At 34.0% G+C, this 13,986-nt stretch overlaps 2 protein-coding genes across 17 annotated transcripts in view; one reads left to right on the top strand and one right to left on the bottom strand.

The window, feature by feature from the left end:
* Window positions 1-11,914, bottom strand: part of LOC116850915 (neuropeptide CCHamide-1 receptor-like) — a 57,901-nt gene extending 45,987 nt beyond the window's left edge. The window contains exon 1 of one of the 2 annotated variants that reach the window (XM_032829749.1): window positions 11,732-11,914. The gene's annotated coding sequence lies outside the window, so the exon portion shown is untranslated. Of the gene's footprint in view, window positions 1-1,003; window positions 1,100-11,731 lie in introns of those variants that run through there. The other variant, XM_032829748.1, reaches the window with a different exon arrangement.
* LOC116850916 (neuropeptide CCHamide-1 receptor-like) overlaps window positions 1-13,986 on the top strand; it is a 244,077-nt gene that overhangs the window by 197,083 nt on the left and 33,008 nt on the right. For 2 of the 15 annotated variants that reach the window (XM_032829764.1, XM_032829765.1), the window contains exon 1: window positions 13,658-13,899. The exons of the other annotated variants lie outside the window; for them this stretch is intronic. The gene's annotated coding sequence lies outside the window, so the exon portion shown is untranslated. Of the gene's footprint in view, window positions 1-13,657; window positions 13,900-13,986 lie in introns of those variants that run through there. 15 annotated transcript variants of the gene reach the window in all.

The raw sequence follows: 13,986 nt of genomic DNA, 5'->3' as shown, positions 1-13,986 counted from the left end.
TATATATATATATATATATATATATATATATATATATATATATATATATATATATATATATATATATATATATATATAATCTAATCTTTTCGTATTTTTTATATATTACAGCGTTAAGAGAGAAAATAAATTTAATTTGATGATGATAACGATAAAATTAAAATCCAATGATATTATTTTTCTTTTTGAAGAAGAAGCCTTAAATTTCTTTTAGAAGTATCATTCCATTCTGTAACTATATTACAATTGTGGTACCAATAACATTAGATACTCACTTTTGCAATCCGGGATAATTTGAAGTCGTATACTAAATGCGGAATGAAGCATGGACACCCTATTATCGCGCACGTACAAACTAACTTGGCATTCAATATTGTTATCTGTTTAGTAGACAATCTCGTTAGTTGTTCCTGATTGTTGTTTACACGTTGTAGGCGTAACAGCGGTACCATTAATTTTTTTTAACTTTTACATGTGTTTAATTCTTCCAATTAATTTCGTATTCATGATATTATATTTCAACGTAAAAAAAAAGATGTTACACATATTACATTAGTTACGAATGGGCAAAATTTCCTATATATAGATAAAATAAATCGCGACATAAAAGTAATCTACATAATTGTGAATATATTTGGTCAACATGCAACTTTGTTTCGCAATTTTAATTTAAATGGTTTAAAATATCTGTAATATATGAAACGAGAAGGTGATTAATATCCATCTAACGGTAAATTTTTGTGAACAAAAATACAATCTTATGCTCGCTAATCTGTGAGGCAATGTATCGTTTTGGGCGAACTGTATATCTCGAATGCATTTGATATCGTAAAGAACAATGAATTTCTTGTATACTATATATCCAACATAAAACGCACGATAAACTTCCTTCAGTATAGCGATCAACATGATTCTTGTTTCGTATCAACAAAGTAATTTTCTCAGTTATAAGAAATCATACATTAATCTGTTTTTTGTATTATCCACTATTATGGAGTCTCACCGGAATTGGCCGCTAAGAGAATTACATGATAAATTGTGTCACTTTATTCTTGAGTTTCTCTTTGAGTCCGTAGAATATAACCCCGCTAAACCCATGAAATACAGCGTCAGATGTAAAAAAGGGACCACCAACCTGGAGATGAGAAGATATGTAATGTTGGGAGATGAGAAATCGTGCATAATTAAAGCTGTAATAGATTTTGATGTATGTTAAGAATGCGTGTGGGAGAATAATTTAAGAAAGCTTTAACGTTTCAATCCGAACGGATATTCATAAGAATATACGTGAATCACGCGACCACACTGCTACGTTGCATTCTAATATATTTTTACTTAGAGTAATTATAGTTTCGACTAAAACTTTATTCGCTCGTCTGTACTCCTACATCGTATATTATCGTATACTATTTATTAAAACGTACGCATTACTGTGTCCTAAAATTCTTAATTAATATCAAACGAATTTGAAAAGAAAAGAGTTTTATAAACGCGCACATAATATATAAAATATCATTTGAGCGAAAAGAACATAGATAAGTACTGGGAAAATTTGGTTTTTATGATAAACGCGAAAGGAGAATTATTACGAAACAAAACTCTTGTGAGATTTGAACTATTTAGGTTAAAACTCTTGAAAATTCACCTTGTCATTATTAGTCTTTGGCATTATAATTCAAACACAAGAAGATATTAAGAAGATACTTTCCATTTTGAAACTAATGCAACGTCGTTTACACAAAGAAAACTTTTGCAAATAAAAGTTACTTAAAGTCTACATTTTAATCGCTATATTTCGCAGTCTATTGTACTCAGTATAAGTCGGTAATGCGATTTTATGATCCAAAAACCTCGCGGCACATTCGTGCCTGGATAAGTTTAATCGGCGATAATCATATTAGCTATTATAAATGTAATCGGAAGCCGAATTATCGCCTAAAGCCTTCACGCATAATAAGCTCGGAATATTTAACGTTAAATATTCGACAATAAAGTCTGAGGAAGCGTTTATCAAGAAAAGACAAATTCAATGTTATCATGGAGGTATAGACTTTCTTGTGTTAAATTACGACATTGCTTAATTTTTTTCGAAATCCGAGCAAAAATGTTTCGTCCTTATAATTTAACGCTTGCACGTTTTCATTCATTTCCTTTCTCACTTAGTGTTATGTTTTATTTCAATTTACCGAAGGAACAAACGAGAAAATAACTTGCCTGTGCCTTTAGTTAAACTTTTGTATCCTTCGTTTATTTTAGCCCAACCGTTCTTGGCTGCGTTACGAACATGCTTACTCAACACATATTATTAAAACCGCGCGCCTATGCTTTTTTCTTTCTTTCTTTTTTCAATCACTGTAATATTGGAGCTCCACCGTATCGGAGTAGCACTGTGAACGTCACGTTCGATTAAGTATTCCGTTAAAACTGCGCTCATTATTCCCGGACGCTCTTATCTGAAAGCAAATGTACACGGTGGATTCGCTACCGTACATAATCCATCGTGTTAACCTTTCTAGGTTGGAGCGCCATATAGCCCAAGATTAATATACATTCGAAAATTAAAAAAAAAACGCGAAGAACTTTTTGAGATGTAACAATATCTATGTTCTTTGTCAAAATGTTTCATTAAAAAAGCTTTTTATTGCAAACGCGTTTACCTACGAATCGCAAAGTAATTGCGTATTTAATCAAAATATATTTAATCAACTAATAAATGAATCTAGCCAAAAGTTACACTGATTTTTTTCTAATTTGACATAAATGTAGAAAAATATTTGAATCATATTTTTTCATTTTAGACCACTTTGAGTTTCACGGACAATTTAGCTTTTTAATGTTCTCTATTGCTTTCTAATGTTCTATGTTCTAATGTTCTAATGTTGTTTATGCTTTCTAATGTCTCACTCAACAAGTGCAACAAAAATGCATAAGAAATAAAATTGAATACAAGATATAGACATTTTTGCTGATTATGAATATGAAATCGAATGTGTAAAATTATTTGTATAAATAAAATGTTTAAACAAAACATGTAAAAAGTTGAAAAAAGTTATTTATACAATTAAATTCTCGGTTTGGCCGAGATTCGAACCATTTTTGACTAATTTAGCACAGATTTGAAATATTTCGGTTGGAATCTTGACTAAAGAAATTTAGAATGGTTTGTATCTCAGCTATGCCGATTTTGTTAAAATTATTTAACTATATCTTGTATTCAATTTTATTTCTTATGCATTTTTGTTGTACTTGTTGATGAGCAGCGAGAATACTAAAAAACTATAAACTGCCCGTGAAATTCAAAGTGAACCAAAATGAAAAAATATGACCTAAACATTTGTTGTATTTCTACATTTGTGCTAAATTAAAAAGAAATCGAAGTGTACCTTTTGGGTAGATTTACTTGTAAGACAATTATTTAAATAAAATCTTATATAAGATCTAAATAAGGGGCTCTTTTCTTCTATTAAGAGATAGTGATTTGCGATAAATGCACGCGTGAAAATACGGGCAGCGAGTGTGTGTGGCCGTGTATTATTATGCCGCGCCTCTAGTTGAGAGGTGACCAAATAATCGTACCGCCATAACGGCTGACCGGATAGAGTTATACGTTGTCGCCCGATGTTTAATTGTTTTGTCCCAAGAAATGACGTTGATGGCGAATAGTGAGAAAAATTGGGAAAGATTGGTAATTAATTTGGAGAGTTAAAAATAATGTATTCATCTCGCACTTTCTTCTTTTAGATTATTACAGTGAATATAATTATTATCATTATTATAATCATCTATTTCGATAACTTTTATCATCATTTCGATCAAACCTTCTTTATAAAAAGATAAGTTTTATATTAATATTTACTAATAATTTTATTTAAATAAGATCTACATATTTTTTTATTTTTGCACAAGAGAAAATAATAGAGAAAACGTTAATTTTTATATAAGAACTTTGTTTAATTTAAAATATCTGTTTAATTCATAGATAAATTATATTAATTACCTTATTTTAGAAATGCGCGTTTATTTGAAAGCTTTTTATTTCAAATTTGCTTGGTACTAATTAGAAATTTTAGGAAAAGGGAAAGCATTGAATGTACACTGATGCTTAATTATCTTTATTTGTTTGAATCGTGTTCGTTATAATTACTTATGTTCAAGAACTTGACGTTAAAAACGTGATAAAATATAACTTTTAGATTTTGGAATTGTGTATGAAAATTTTCGAACGATAATTCTATAGCTCTTCCAGGCCGGCTGCGTCGCAAATATCGATCATTTAGGTGTTATGGTATTATTTTCGCAGTGGATAAAGTAGCGCTTTAATTTACTGACGAATGACAATAGCTCATTTTAACATTGATAAAATATCCTTATTAAGAAAAGAAATTTTACGTCGTTAATATTTTGCTTGTTGAACATTTGAAAAGATTTAGAAATAGATCAAAATTACATCTGTATAATTCTTCTTCAGTTATTTTTTACGTTTTTCGATTATCTTAACAAGATTATATTAAAAAGGCATAATATTTATTAATTAGTTAATCTCTATATTAGTTAAAGTAAGACTATTTATATTTAATTCTATTGGTTAGCAATTCGCGTATTGAGAAACTTTTATGTTTCTCTGGCGCCTCTTTCCTATAGTCAGATGAATATCCTATAGATGGCAACATTACTTATAACTTACATCTGCGTTTTTAAAGATCGATAGTAAATTATCACGATATTTTTTCGTTTTAATCGTAAGGTTATTAAATCAAGAATGAGCTAACGAGAAAGTTAGTCTCAATTATGTGAAAATATTAGTGGTATTATAATAATGTTAGTGATATGATAACATTACTTTTCTTCTTTATTTAATAAAGAATTACCATACCATCAAAAAGCGCGAAACGATTGTCATATTTCGACTGTCATATTTGGATAGAAATTAAAAATCTATCCGCGATTGTCACTCGTGATTTTTCCAATACCGACCATTCCAATACTGATAATATCGTCGTAGGGAATGATCGGATACATTTTCTTAGAATTGTAACGCATTCAATTATTTAAGAAATCATCATTCTTTTCGAATCTAAAAGAAATTGAAAGCCGCCGGTTGAATGTCAGTCGAGTGTGCGATCCTTTGATGGTGTGCCGTGTAAAATTGCACCCAGCGCGATGAAATACGGTGTCTATTTACACGGACCTTTTACCCGCGTTAACTGTCCTGGCAGCTGCACATAGCGTTGGTATTTCCGCGATCCTTCGTGCAACTGGTTTCCGAGTATGCCCGAGGATACGTGTCCATTTTGTTCTCTCTCGTGGCTCTCTTTCTCGTCGCGTATTATCGCGCTTTGAAGCCTTCGAAAAACCGAGATACGATTGCATTCTCGGCGCTGCGCACGATAGATTTGTCATTCAGGGATAGAAATTTGATAAAATTCACGTTTCATAAGCCGTGTCGTCTCTCGAGGGACCTTGTCGAGTAATTTAACCGGAGAGAATAATTGCCAATTTCCTACGTATCAGGTAGAACAAGGGAAACGGCCTTCGCGCGCGCGCGCGTTTCAGCTTTTCGCTGAATTGCGATTTCGTTGGAAGCATCTAAAAAGCGTTGTTTCTCCGTTCCGAAAAGTCATTCTCCGTTATTGACGTGATCACCGATTTAGGTGAGCGAAGTGCAATTTCCACTACGACGAAAACAACACTCCGTAGCGAGATTCGCGTTTGCGACGATACGTGACACACGCGCGATACTTTCCGCACGGATTCATTGCAACGCATCGAATTTTGTAGCTTTGTTAGTAACGATCGTTCTCATTACGTAAGCAATTTCCACGTACATGTAGCATTTATTTTAATTTTCTAGTCGAGACTTACATATCATGCAATATCGATCGATCCTTCACCTCTTCCCCGCGTGTTATTTCAATCGTGTTAATGTTACGCGATATCGCGCGTTAACCATATACAATCGTCGTTAAACGGAGCTTTATTCATCAGGTACCGACTCTTACCAAGATTCAGGGATACAACTTTTCGATATAATACGATATAATATGACTTTTAACCGAGAGTTATGCAAGTATAACGCAAATTAAACTGCATCGGCGAGCTGCGATTTATTACATTGCTTCCTGTAAACTTTTCAGTGACGTCGGAAGTGGAACATTGAGAAAAATTCCTCTGTTACAAAAGCATATTTGCTGTTTGATGATCGTTAGGAAAAAAGATCAAACAGTTACCGTTGTAAATAATTTCTCATCATTTTAACAAACGTACACTACCTGAGATACAAATCATATTTATTCTCGTTTGTTTTGTTTAGGTTAGTTACATGACCATTGCAAAAATTTTGTTTAGAGTAGCAATTGAAAGTAACAATTCATTTGTTTCCATTTATTTGTTATCTTATATCAACAAATTATCGCGATGGTACTAGTATTTTGTTAAATTAGCAAGACTTTTTTTCTAAAGGTATTTCTTGCTGGCTTTTTTGATAATTGTGAAATGCTTTTTGCCGAAAGCTAAAAGCGAATATTCGTTATTGTTATTTCTACATGCGCTTCTTCAATTCGTACTTGTCGTACTTGTTGATCAATATTAAGTTGCTGCAAATTGCACGTCAAGCAAATTAAATAATCTGTCAATACACTGATTGCCTTTGAATTAGCAAGCGATACGCTTCGTTTGGAATTGTCTTGCAAATTGTTAGTGATATCTGTGAAAAAGCTAACGACTTTGCCGCATGTTTCGATAAATTCTATTCGATGGACGAGTAACTCGATCGACAGAACGAGGAAACGTCACTCAATCTTTTCTTTGTTTTCTTATAAAGCATTCGTTACGATATTCTCTTTTGCCGGACAGTAATTAATATCGCTGTATTTATTTAAACATCGCGACGGTTGAATGAGATTTATACAGCTATAATTTATACAGCTGTACTTTAAAGTACTTCGAAGCAAATATTATTATATCAGAGAATAATCGTTAAAGAATTACGTTCAATGACATAAAATATTCTTTCAATAATATAAAATATTTATGATATTTTCCTTGCAATCAAACTTGTAATGTATAAAATGTTTTAGAAGAATGTAGTCTTCCTATTAGAGGGACAGGCTGCTTATTTGAGAGAATTTAATCTTGGAAAGCTATTCCTCGCGGCTAAATAAAATTTCAATTAAGACAATGGAGAAAATTATTTTAAATTCTCGTTAAAAAAATTCCACTATTGAAAACCGTTCTCAATAATAAAAAAGTCTTAAGTGGATATGTAAAGCTTTATGATCGATCTACAATAGGTAGGATTCTCCTCGAAAATGAAGAATATGACCGTCATTTGTTCCAAGCTTTTTTAATTCTTTAATGTCAAATATTCTAGTGCAATGAAATCTATAATTAAATATCTGCACAGAATTATATTCATCAAGGTGAAATGGAAGATATAAAATGTAATTAATTCGATTAAATTCTTAATACGATCAAATCCTTTAATTTTCAATGTTAAACAAACGTATAATTGATTTGCCTTAAATTACTGCTGAGAAAAATACAACATTATACGATCAATAATGTTTTTAAAAAAGAAAATCTCCTACACTTACCAACGATCGAACGAAATTCCAAATGTTTGTTTGAGACTTAAAATATTTATAATGGATGATATGTATTTGTTGGACTCACGTGGCACATATATCGCGGTAACTTATTTTCCATTTAAACCTGACCATATTTTGTTAGCGCGACATACCTGACAATTACAAATTGATATTTTGGTAATGTAGACTTTTTCGCTTTTCCGTCTCAAACTGCAAACAAAATTGAGAGAGAAATGTCAGCTTCCATAATGTCGTATGGCAGTAAAAACTGCTAAAAGATAAGAGAGAGAGAGAGAGAGAGAGAGAGAGAGAGAGCTTTATATCGCTATACATACTGGGTGTGTACATGGTCTCTCTTTTTGTCAGGTCATAGAAATGTCTCGAAGCGCTGAGAAACTAAGACAGGTAGACTCTTCTATCAAGAGAGAAAACCCGTCACGATCCTTATTGCAGTATCTTTTTTACTTTTACAGACAAGTATGTAACTACAACGTAACTAACGAGTAACTAAGTAAAACTTATTACGTACATGTTTGTAAAAGTGCAAAAGAAAGAGACAAGGAGGCTTTTGATTCTATGATTCTCGTGCGGTCGTTGGTTCTGTAGTAATTATAATCGAACAATAAATCGTTAAAGAATAACAAAAGAAAATATTAAAATAAAATGTTAAGAGAAAAGTTAAAAATAAAATTTTCAAGAAAAGACTTTTATTAATATTACATATTAGGAACTTTCATATTAGTCCGCCGACTTTTTCTTTTATTAATAATAACGAAACAGTACATGCCATATTCGATCAAAATATCTGCCATTGTTATTTATTGTGTTCTGTCACCTTTCAGGTAATTATTTGCTTTCGCATCTGCAAAATAACTTATCTTTCGAGTCAATAAAATCACCGATAGTCCGGCGAATTTAAGTAATCCCTTAATAAATGTAAACAACGAAAATATCTTTCAACTCGTAATTATATTTTGATATAAATTACCACGATTATACGACTGATAATTCACGAAAGATTGTTTGTGAAACTTTGACGTCTTTTTTATTCAGAAAAAAGATTATGAGATATTGAAATAATGTAGTGGAAATATTGTGCGTTGTAGGCACAGTGTAAAACGAGAGGATGAGGCTGACATCCAGCGGTTCAATATGATACGGAAAAATGTGAAACGGACCGCTAAAAAAAATCAATCGTAAGCTATTCGATTGCGTGAAAGAACTTGTCTCTGCATATACGCAGCAAATATTTTATCTCGCCTTCTTTCGTGTAAGCAAGAGTTTGAAAACGATTGAAAGCAATAGTGTGTACGATGTAACTTGTCGTGTATAATTTTATTATTAAAAACTGACTGCTTGAAAGAAATATGCAGATAGGAGATAGGGAGAAATTATATGTGAAAAGAAAAATGCTGCTTTCTATCACAAAACGGCTGGATATTCAACACGTTTTTTACTCCTTCGTGTTTCGCATTTCATAATTTCGTTGATACTATAGCACTGAAATGCTGCTTTAAGCTTATAAGGCGATTACAAATATAAATTGTACATCTAATGGAAGTGGATGTTTCACGGAAGTATTTTGCTAAGTGTACATTGAATCGCTAAAGATATAGTGCGGATCAAATGAGAGGTTCTTTAAATCCTCTTGCATTTTTTTATCCAGCCGATGTATACAAATAAAAAGCCACCTGTTATGATTTATATTACGTACTTATATTTTAATATGATTTTTCGCTCTTTTTAATTGTATTTTTTTATAAGAAACATTTTTGTTCAATGAGTTGTGATAATTAATTTATTTATTATTCAATTATTATTCATTTAATTTATTTATTATTAAATGGACTTTGTTACATGCAACTATACATGACCACGGCGTGGATATGCATATTATTTATTAACTCATAGAATATTTTATGAAAGGTACGTTTCTTTTGTCAGATTTCCTTTTAACCGCAAATACTTTGACGAATTTGATCAAGCTTTCCTTAACGAAAAATTAATGGCAAATCTAATGGCAAATTTGTTAAGAATTCTCAAGCGCGCTGGTTGATTATACAGAATTGATGCGAATATATAAATCGACAATAATTCGTTATTGTTCTCGCGGCTGATTTTAGCCGAACGTTATTTGTACATTATTTAGTCACATCTGGAAGCACATCATCAAACGTAAGTGCAAAGTGTTCTCATTAGAAAGCCGCCTAAGCTTGTTGCCGTTTAGCTTTTCACACATAACAAATGTGAGGTGAGACGGCGCGGCATGTTAATGCACGCTGTGTTCTCTATCCTTTCTCGACGTTTTACTCACTTTGACTGCAAGGTCTCGCGAGTTGAGTAAATAGCATATCATGGCTTGTTTTACGTTTACGCGATACACGCAACGTCCACGCGCTCAAGCTCAAGCTCTTCGAGAAAATATCGCGTCGTCCGTGAGGTATATTACGCATTTTCGAGGCAGGCTTTTTATAAGAAGTACGCGAAGAATGTGAATATTATTCGAGATACATTTCTCTTTCTGGATACGACACAGCCTCTTTTATTATTTGAACACTTGGAAGTCTTTTATCTTTTATCCATTTCATTTCACAGTAAAAATATATATTTGCTAAATATATATTTGCTAAATAAATTGCTGCTCAAATGTAATTTTTATAAAAATCATGTTTAAACAGCATTTTATATTTAAATGCAGCAAGTTATATTTAAATAAGTTTTATAAAATATATTTTTTATAAATTATTGATTAAGAATATAATATAATATTTTTTCTAAATTAATCGTTATTTAATTCATTATTCTTCAAGGATATAGTAACAGTACCATTCAAAATTTCTTATAAAATTCCCAGAACGCTAAAGCAACGCTTTTCGGATTTTAAATTTAAATCTAAACTAGTTATTTTTTAATCGACTTAAAACTCGAAATGTGCGTGGTAACTTTTTTACAAGAAATTTTTAATAGCTCCGTAACAACACTTTTGGAGAGCGCAACGGACTAAATATTTATCATTTGTGCTCAACTAGATATTTTATATCTAAATTGATAATATATTACAAACGAGAAGCCTCAGATGTGTCGAGAAGACCCGAAACATTATGTCGTAACAGTAGAAGCTGCAATAATTGTGCCATTATTTCCCGGGGAAGGATAACACACTAATTGTGCGAAAACAATGTACTCTTAGATTATATCGTTACTGAAACGTCATAAAGTATACACTATGTCTCACGACAATACGAATAGCAGGCATCGTGCCACAGCTAACCACCTTATTTGTTTTATGTTCGAGCACCCGACCAAACGGGCGTAACGATCCGCAAATAACCCGCAGAATACTTTTACTTTTTACCCTCGAACTGGGTTAATACACTTGGGCTGTCGCATTGTCTTTCAAACTCACGACGCGCTCCTCACTCTTCACGCTCGACGAACGTGAAGGTGGAGGGTCGAAACGATCCCCTATTTTTGGACGAATGCCTACGTTTGATAAAGCATGTGCGTTTGGTCAATACAACCGAGTACAGGCGTCATAGATTCGCAGAGTGATGGAGCGCGCTCGTTAACGCGTACTTAAATCTAGCCACTTAAAGTGATCCGTAGGATTAAGTGTCGTCTACAGCGAGCGCGCGCAATTAAATTCGTTCCATATGCCATATGCGGAAAAGAGGGGGAACATACGGTGAAATATATTTAAATTGAAATTCCGATGGCGCGGCGCGCTAAAACGTACAGTTGGCTATCTCTCTCTTTCTCTCTCCCTCTTTCTCTCTCTCTCTTTCTCTCTCTCTCTATCTCTTTCTCCCTCTCTCCCGTAGGCAACGTAATTTCGTTAGGTGACATCGGCCGCGTCGTCGCGCACAATGTGTCAGGAAGAATCGATCCCGTCTCGTCGATATATCTACTTAACAGATCCTAAAACTAAACCCAACTCCGACGAAAGACTATCGATTGACATTCGCGCACTTCTAACAATTATTGTCATCCCTTCGACGCGAATAGAACGTCAAAATCGTCACGAGCAGTCACGCGAAATCCATTATCGATCGATCTTACACGTTGCGATTCGAGACAATTCTTCAACATGGTAAACGGAAATACACTCGATTGAGAGAATAATTAAATCCTACAAAGGCACATACCTGCACGTCGTTTACTCTTTCTTTCAATTATCGCTATCCGTTCTCAACAGTGCTTGAACGCGCAATCAATCACGAGCAATCAATGAGATCGCCAACCGAGAATCCGGGCATTCGCGGATAAAATTGTGGTGAAATCCGAGAAAGCGATGAAGGAGATCGCGCGTTTTGACACTCCGCGCTCGACGATCGGTACTGAAAGGAAGAAAAAAAAAAAGAAGATTGGCGACGATACCGGGAAAGTGTAAATGCACACGAGGACTCGATGTAACCGCGACTGGCCCGCTCGCCGTCTCACTTACCGTGGGAATTCTAATTGAATTCCAAGTGGATTCGCAAACGGAACGTCGAACGACCGAGAGCGGTAGTTTAGAGCAGTTGATCGCTTCTAGAATAACTCCTTCGACGTTCCTCAAGATACGGAGAACATCCAGGAGAAAAGGCGCCGTGAACGCCAGAGGCGCGTACGGGCGATTTATCACCGACGATGTCGGAGCGATCATTCGACGATTATATGAAAGACAAAGTCGTCGTCGAGAGTGAGATTTATGTCCGTGCTTGAAATGGAAGGGAGAACGCATGTAGTACTAATTCGCAATATACGTCTTATTGATTTATTAGTCCCTGATTCGACATTTTAGTTCTACTTCTTTCTCTCTCTTGATCTGAACTTTGTAACATCTGTATATTCTGAGAGATCAATGTATTTGATGAAACTGAAGTGTGTGTCCTACTTAGCGCCTTTAAATGGCAGAAAACACACAAAATGTACTTGTAAGTTCTCAAGAGGACTTTTCAGCAAAGTTAGTAGATTAAATAGAATTAAAAGAGTTTGATATGAATCTCAGAATATCAAATTAGGCCTTACATAGAATATTGAAGTTGAAAATAGGATCAAAATTCCGATTCGGGAGTTCCCAAATGCCTCAGCTGTGTTCTGTTTACGTTTACTGGCCGAATTATCTCTAAACAATTCTAAATTGTAAAACGCACCTTATCGTTGACGATAGATTAATGTGATTTTACAGTACATTTATACATATAACTACATCATTGCTATAGAGCTCGATTGTTACGAGCGATAATATATTCTATTTGCGCGACTACTGTCAGTATGAATCTGTGAATTTAATGCATATTTGACCAAAGCACAGATCAGACGACAAATTGCAATCGCGGACTGTAATTTCGTAACAAAATCGTAGACTTCAAAATTTCCGCGTGCGATATTGCGGTCAGCTGTAATCGCTGTCATATATAAATTATATGTTATTGCATCTGTAATCCATTCTATAAACGCAAATAAAATATGAACTGTATATCGTGCGTTACCGAACGTACGGGCACAAATAAAAATGTCACAATTTATCGATATAACATCATAATTATGTTAGCAGCTCTGACGCTGAATCGTATTACAAAAACTAATATGTATCCAGAATTGATAGAAGAAAACCTTTCTGCTTCTCTTTAATCTTTTCCATATATTTTTACATATGAAATACCTTCCCAACAGGTTTAATCCCGAAGTATACTGGCTTTCTATTCTTGCAAAAAGAGAATAAAAAAGACTTTTGAGAAAGAGCTTATCTACTTATGTAAATCCGGCTTATTTACTAACTCACTTTCTCATATATAGTTTGACGAAAATTACGCTAATCGAAAGTAGTAGAGCGACGCACAATTTAATAACTCCGTTGAATATATGTGCATGTATTTGTGCGTGACGAGTGCCTCCATTATATCTCCCAGAAAGTGTGATTCTGTGCATCGCGTAAAACGGTAGTGCGAGCAGGACCAGCGGAGGGTACTATGGGATGGAAAGAGAAGGATAGGAGTACTCGGTTGCACTGTGTTTTGCGACTGCGTCGAACGGACGTGGATCCACCGTGAATCCAAGATTCCCTTCAGTTTACGCTGCGCACCCGATCTGCCGAATTGATATCCCGTTGCTATCCCTTGTATATAAAAAAGGCCAATTTCACCGTAACACACCTTCCTCTGTTGTGCGAGACTTGTAGTAATGTGTCTTCGGGTTATTAACGTTCCGTCGGCAGTTTTGATGCTGATCGATCCGTCTTTTCCAGCCGCACGTCAAATACACGATCTCCGAGATTGGAATTAATATAACGAACGCGTCGAATGTTTTCACGAAAAAGTCGATCGCCAAGGTATCGTCCAGAAATAATTTAAAACACAAAGCATTTTAATTTAATGCGGTGGTGATAAAAGTAGAATAATGTGCAACATTTTTACGG

The sequence above is a fragment of the Odontomachus brunneus genome, unplaced genomic scaffold (genome assembly GCF_010583005.1).
Source record: "Odontomachus brunneus isolate Ranch 3 - 2012 unplaced genomic scaffold, Obru_v1 Obru_scaffold_160, whole genome shotgun sequence".
Classification (NCBI taxonomy): domain Eukaryota; kingdom Metazoa; phylum Arthropoda; class Insecta; order Hymenoptera; family Formicidae; genus Odontomachus; species Odontomachus brunneus.
This window is presented reverse-complemented; position numbering and strand designations above follow the sequence as displayed.